The sequence below is a fragment of the Lupinus angustifolius genome, chromosome LG17 (assembly GCF_001865875.1).
Source record: "Lupinus angustifolius cultivar Tanjil chromosome LG17, LupAngTanjil_v1.0, whole genome shotgun sequence".
Lineage (NCBI taxonomy): Eukaryota > Viridiplantae > Streptophyta > Magnoliopsida > Fabales > Fabaceae > Lupinus > Lupinus angustifolius.
In genome coordinates, this window is record NC_032025.1 from 8,958,800 (window position 1) to 8,966,336 (window position 7,537).

The 7,537-nt window shown below is 35.5% G+C and overlaps 1 long non-coding RNA gene across 1 annotated transcript in view; it reads left to right on the forward strand.

The window, feature by feature from the left end:
- Positions 5,359-7,537, forward strand: part of LOC109331505 — an 18,359-nt gene continuing 16,180 nt past the window's right edge. Inside the window, exon 1 of the long non-coding RNA XR_002105797.1 lies at positions 5,359-5,445. This is a non-coding gene — a long non-coding RNA (uncharacterized LOC109331505). The remainder of the gene's footprint in view (positions 5,446-7,537) is intronic.

Consider the following 7,537-nt stretch of genomic DNA (forward strand, 5'->3'; position numbering starts at 1 on the left):
CATGCATTAATCATACATGTTATATGTGCATATTAGGCATAACATAATTGCTAAAACATGTATAGGTTTCAAGCATAACATATAAGTAGTTTACCGTTTGATCATGTATTAAAATATGATGGTTAATCGATTAACGTGGAGTCTTAATCGATTAACGTGTCTGTTTTCTGTTTTTACTGCTTTTTGTTTTAGTTGTGTATCTGAAAAGAACGGTTTGTGGAGCCAAATCCGTTTTGTATAAATTCTGGTAAATTGCAGAAACGTGCAACATTGTATATCATTGTTAGAAACTATTAGAGATCATAATCTTTTACGTGATTTACTGCATTATAGGCAGAAAAGATATGCATGTGCGAGAAAGAGAGATTAACATGCTTGGTTGATATTGTTCATGATGTATTGTATGTTTTGTATTAACTCGCATACATTCATGATGGCTTGTGTTACTTGAGTGTGGGTTAATCATTGAGTTTTCATTATTATAAAATCTGAGTATTAAGTACTCATTCATAACTCAAAGCATTGTAATTCAAGGATTAGGAAAATCCTAGCTGTAGTTAGGTAAGGTGTTCTTCACAAAGACTTGGAGGCCTTGGGATAAAGGCTGGGGCCGAATCGCGGTAAGAAAGGTTTTCTTGGGAGGCAGTTTTAGGAAAGGTCAAACCAAGGGTGACGAAGTTCTTTGGGTTCCAAGAAAGCAGCGTTCGAGTCTTGTAATTGAATTAGTGTATGTAACGATACATTGTGTTCTATAGTGAAGAGGAAAATCTCCCAAGATCAGAAGGGGAGGCCTGGATGTAGTTTTCAAGTGGACCCGCAAACGAACCAGGATAAAAATCCTATTGTGCAAGTTGTTCTCTCTCAATCCCTTTTATAATTCAAGCTGTTTTAATTTGTGTATTAAGCTGATATTTTGCATACTACTATTGTGTCATATCCTTGTTAATTGTGCATAAAAATATATGTTGTATCTCTGCATGTTTGTTGGTAACTTGTTGTTGAAGAAGCCAGTCTTCTAATTTTGTCTTTGATACGTTTTAATCGATTAAGCCCAGTGGTTAATCGATTACTTGGGCAATTTTCCAGAACCGAGTTTTTGGTGCGAGAAGCTGTAATTGAGAACCGCTACACCTATTCAACCCCCCCTTCTAGGTGTGTCTAGACCACTGATACCTAACACATTTCATAGGTTAGTTATGCAAATTAGAAATTTAAATTTAGATAGTGAGTCTTTTCATACTATTAATCTAGTTGATAGTGATTAAGCCTCTAATTCTGTTTCTTTGCCTTATGTTGCGTACTCTGATTTTGTGCATTCTGATATGGTTGATACACCTTTAGTTCTACGTGAGAGGACATTAAGGGAGCTAGCTACGCTTGATTTCACCTATGAAAGCTTGTGCATCCAGTATCCCAATGAGAATGTGTCGTATGTGCTCAAAATTGGACTAATACATTTGTTGCATAAGTTTCATGGACTTGCAGGTGAATATCCTCATAAGAATCTCAAGGAGTTCCAAATTGTATGTTCCACCCTAAAACTTCATGATATCCAAGAAGATCACATTTGTTTGAAGGTCTTCCCATATTCTCTTTATGGCCCTACAAAAGATTGGACGTATTACTTGGCCCTTGGGTCCATTACAAGCTGGGATGACTTGAAGAGAATTTTGCTTGAAAAATTCTTTCATGCCTCTAGGACAACTACAATCAAAAAAATGTATTTCAGGAATTTGGTAACTACATGTAGAAGGTCTATATGAGTAATGTGAGAGATTCAATAGGTTATGAGCAAGTTGGCCAAATCACTAGATCTATGAGCAACTCCTTCAATATTTCTATGAGGGCCTAAACAACATGGAGATGAGTATCATTGATTCTATTCGTGGTGATGCCCTTGGAGATTTGACCCCTTTTGAGGCCAGAGGTTTGATTGATAAGATGTCTTCTAACTCTCAACAGTTCCGTGCAAGGAGTAGTGATGCTATAGTGGTTAGAGATGTCCATGATGTTGGCACGAATTCAGTAAGGCCAGACAAGCGTAAGAAAAAATTGATTCCCTTGCCACCGTGCACACTCAATTAGCCATGAATCAGCGGAAACCTCCACTTGCACACGTTTGTGGCACAATCATTATGTCGATGTTTGCCATTCTCTAGTGGATCCCAAAACTGGTGACCACCCTGAAGCCTTTGTTGTAAATATTTCCAACAATAGACCTCAATAACAGCAGCAAAATTATGACTCAAACAGATACAACCCTAGTTTGAGGAATCGTCCAAATCTTAGGTGGTTTGATCCTTCACAACCTCCTCCAGGACTACCATTTCAGAACTATACTAGACAAAATAGACCATATGTGCTTTCTCCAACCCAACAACAGAGGTAACAACAAGTGATTCGTAATCTTGCTCCTCCACCTACACCTTGTGAGCCTTCATTGGAAGAATTAATGAGGTAGATGACAATACAGAATATGAAATTCCAGTAAGAGACTAGATCTTCAATTCATAGATACGAGTCCTACATTCAGAATTTAACCACCCAAATGGGACAGATGGCATCTTCATTAAACACAATGCAGGCTCGAAATTCTGACAAGTTACCTTCCTAGACTATGGTCAACTCGAAGAATGTGAGTGCCATCACTCTAAGATCAGGAAAACATATTGAAGATGATCTAGCTGCATCAAAAAGGAAGCAACCAGTTTTACAAGAGACTAAGAGCACTAGCTAAAAAATCATACTAGTGAACCTTCTTCAAGTGGTGCATAACAACCATTTTCCATTCCTCTTCCATTTCCACTAAGAGCCATTCCAAGTAAGAAGATGGAAGAGGTAGACAAGGAGATCTTGGACACATTCAGAAGGTAGAGGTGAACATACCTTTACTTGATGCCATCAAGCAAATTCCAAGATATGCAAAATTTCTAATGGAGTTCTGCACTCACAAAAGGAGGCTAAAAGGTAATTAGAGGATCTGCATGACCAGAAATGTTTCTGCACTTATAGGTAAACCTTTTCCTCACATTCCTATAAAGTGTAAGGATCTAGGTACGTTTACTGTACCTTGCATCATAGGTAATAACAAATTTGATAATGTCATGCTAGATCTAGGAGCTTCAATTAATGTTATGCATATATCTATTTTTATGTCTCTTTCACTTGGACCTATGCAACCTACCAAGGTAGTGATTCAATTATCAAAATGAGTACTGCCTACTTGTTGGTTTGATAGAGGATGTCTTGGTGTGGGTTGGTTAAATTATTTTTCCTGCTTATTTTTACATTCTTTATTTGGAAGAGAGATCCTCCCACAACACAGTTCCTATTATTTTGGGGAGACCATTTTTAAGAACAACCCGAACCAAGATAGATGTCCATACTGAAACACATTATATGGAATTTGGTGGTATTATGGTCCGGTTTATTATTTTTGATGCTATGAAGCATCCATCTGAGGACAATTCTATGTTTCATATTGATTTACTTGATGAGCATATCTCATATTTTCTTAATGATTTTGATTTTATGTCATTGATAGACTCATACACTTATCATACATGCACTGATTCTGAAATGTGTAATTCTTGCGTTGATGAGTTTCTGCATATTTTTGTCGGTCCAATTGCTATAGAGTCAAATTACACTAATTCAATTGCTACAGAAATCATTCAGTAGTCTGATTTACTTGTTCAGGTGCAGGCTACAGAATCTATGTCTGCTAGTTTGGTTCCATTTGTTTTGCAGGCACCTCTATTGGAGCTTAAACCTTTACTTGATAACCTCAAGTATGCTTACTTAGAGAATGATGAGAAGCTCTCTATCATTGTTTCCACCTCCATTTATGTTACTCAAGAGGAGAAGTTGCTACAAGTGCTAAAGGAGCACAAGAAAGGCATTGGTTGGACCTTAGCTAACATTTATGGTATTAGCCCATCCATGTGCATGCACTAGATACTCTTGGAGGATGGAACTAAACCAGTGAGGCAACCACAAAGGAGACTCAATCTAGTTATCCTTGATGTTGTGAAGAAAGAGGTTACCAAGCTTCTGCAAGCTAGGATTATATATCCCATTTCTGATAGTCATTGGGTGAGCCCAATTTAGGTCGTTCTAAAGAAGACAAGAATTACAGTGGTGCAAAATGAGAGGGATGAGCTGATTCCTGCTAGAGTGTAGAGTAGTAGGAGAGTCTACATTGATTATAGGAGGCTCAATCAAGCAACAAGACAAAATCACTTTCTTTTACCATTTACTGATAAGATGCTAGAGCGTTTATTTGGTAAATCTCACTACTATTTTCTTGATGATTTTTATGGGTACTTTCAGATTCATATTGCTCCTGAGGATCATGGGAAGACTATATTCACCTAGCCATTTGGCACTTTGGCCTATGCAATGCCCCTAGTATATTCTAGCAGTGTATGGTGAGCATTTTTAGTGACTTTTTAGAGAGTTGCATAGAGGTGTTTATGGATGATTTTACTGTTTATGGTTCTTCATTTGATGCATGTTTGGATAGAGTTTTGCATAAATGCATTGAAACTAACTTTGTTCTAAATTTTGAGAAGTGTCATTTCATGGTAAAGCAGGACATAGTTTTAAGGCATGTGATCTCTAAAAGAGGCATTGGGATAGATCCTACTAAGATAGATGTTATTCCACAATTGTCTTATCCCTCTTGCGTGCGAGAGGTTCTTTCTTTTCTTGGTCATGCAGGTTTCTATCACACGTTCATTCATGATTTTAGCAAGAAGGCCTTTCCACTATCCAACTTGTTATAAAAGGAGGTGGTATTTGATTTTAATGAGAGATGTATGGAGGCATTTGATCGCCTCAAGAGAGCCTTGACCACCATTCCTATCATCTTGGCACCTGATTGGATAGTCTTTTTTGAGATAATGTGTAATACGTCTAATTATGCATTGGGGGTTGTCTTTGCTCAAAAAGTTGACAAAATGCCTAGGGTAATTTACTATGCTTCTAGGACCTTAGATGTTGCACAAGAAAATTACACCACCATTGAAAAATAACTTTTAGTTATTGTATTTGCTTTGGATAAATTTAGATTTTATTTGCTTGGTTCAAGAATTGTTATTTTGACTGACCATGCAACTTTGAAGTTCCTGTTGAAGAATGCTTATTCCAAGCCAAGGTTGATTAGTTGGATATTCTTGCTCCAAGAGACTGATTTGGAGATGCGTGATAGGAGTTGAGCACAAAATTTGGTGGTTGATCACTTGAGCAGGATTGAGGAAGTTGTTGATATGATGCCTATCAGATATGATTTTCTTGATGAACATCTTTAAGAAAGATAGAGCTTTAGAAAATGAAATAAGACATATATGATGATTAGGAGTGGAAACAGGTCAGACCGCCTACCAGGGGCCTATTACCTGGCCTATAACAGGCTAGGCCAGACCAAACTTTTTTCATAAACAGGTCAAACTCAGACTTTTTGAAAAGCATATTTAGTTTAACAGGTTAGGCTTTAGGCTATCCAAATGGCCTATTAAGCCTAACAGGCCGATTATGTAATAATGTTCGTATTTTATAATTTTAATATATAAGTAATGTTATTATATATGTAATTTTAATATAAAAATGTATACAAAAATATAATTTAATTGTTAGGGTTATAAAAATCTATTTAAAAGTATGCATATTAGTTATTTAAATATAGATATGATTACTTATTTCAATATAATATAGTATAATAGGTCTTTAAACAGGCTAACATGTCAGACCAGACTTTTAAACGGGTCAGGCCTAGGCTTTGAAAAAAAAAATAAACAAGCTAACAGGGCAGGCCCATGCTCCTATATGCTATACAGACTCGACCTGTTTAAGGCAAAGTTTGGTCTGACCTGGCCTGTTTAACAGGTCAGACCCATGCTCCTATATGCTATACAGGCTCGACCTGTTTAAGGCAAAGTTTGGCCTGACCTGGCCTGTTTCCACCCTTACTTAGGATGACTAAAATGTCAATAGTTCGATTTCTGATAGCGAGAAAGGAGCAAACAGTCATACTCCAAAAAAAGATTAGTTCCTAACCCAAAAATAGTAAAAGGATACTCTTAGTGATTCCAAAAGAAACAATCAATTCTCAATAATATTTATACAGTTACTGTACATCCAATTTTTTTTTATAATATCATCTTTCGTTATTTTGAGTAAAGTGTTTCACAAAATTATAGCGTAAATTTTGAGTACTAGTCAAAGTTAGTCACAAATGCCAAATGCATAGGGATGAGCTTTGGAAATTAGTAATCACGGGACAAAAGATTTTGGAGCTAAAAATTAAAAGGCATATTCTTTTATTTATTTTTATATCATAGAGGACAGATAAGTTCACAATAAAGTTTCTAACTATTAAGTTCACAATAATACAGGTTAGCTCGGCCCTATCTGATACACATTTAGCCTGCTAAAATATGGGTTGGTCTGACCCGCCTCTTATTGCTAAAAGGGATCAAATCCCAAGTCTAGCCTACAAAAAATACCAATTCAAACGAGTTGGCCTGTCGGGCCAAACCCATATTATAATCCTTACATACAATAAAGGTTTATGACTCTAATGAGGAGTATGTACGTAGATGGTCCGTGTAGACTTTTGGCTCTCCATTGTTTGTATCACCATGTGTGGAATGTAAGTATTCTTCTAAATCTATCAATAGTGTCTCATATACACCATAGAAATTAAATCCCTTTACATTTGTGCATGACTTTACTAGACATTATTCCTAAATAAACTCATAAATTTGATTTGTACCAACATATTCCATATACCACAATTTTTAGTGTAAACAACATGTATCATCCATAAACTAGAGACAATATATATGTGTGTTGGGGTTTGCTAAGAACCCAGAGAGTGCATCAACATCATCTAAAACTCCTAATCTCTAAAATAATTCAATCCAATATTTGGTCTTCCATAATCATTTCAAATCACTCTATGTTCATCCATTGTTCCTTATGGATGAACAAAAAATGAAATCAACTCAAATCACTCGTTTTTCATCTATCGTTGTTCATGGATGGACAAAAAATAAAAATAACTTTTTTTTATAAGCAAGATAATTGGATTAAAAGCACAAAGGATGTTAACCCAAGAAAAACAAAGAAACAAGAGCAACACTACACAGAACCTAAAATACACAACCAAGGATCTACACACCAATTAGCAAAAGAAAACAAAGTGCGATTAGATTTGGTATAAAACTATAACCACTCCCAAGATTATGGAAGATTTGGATTGAAATTTTTCGGGATTAAGGTTCTTAGGTGGTGTTGTACACTCTTCAATCTGATAAGATAACAATAAACACTTGAGATGTAAAATAAAATATGAAAGAAAAAATAATAAATTTTTTATTATCAAAATAGCAACTTACCAAAATATTATTAGCACTCGCACTCATTTCAACATAACATTAATAAATTTTTTGTCCAAATCTTATGCTACAAAATGTTAACATGTCCATCACTAAACTTATTTATATATATATATATATATATATATATATATATA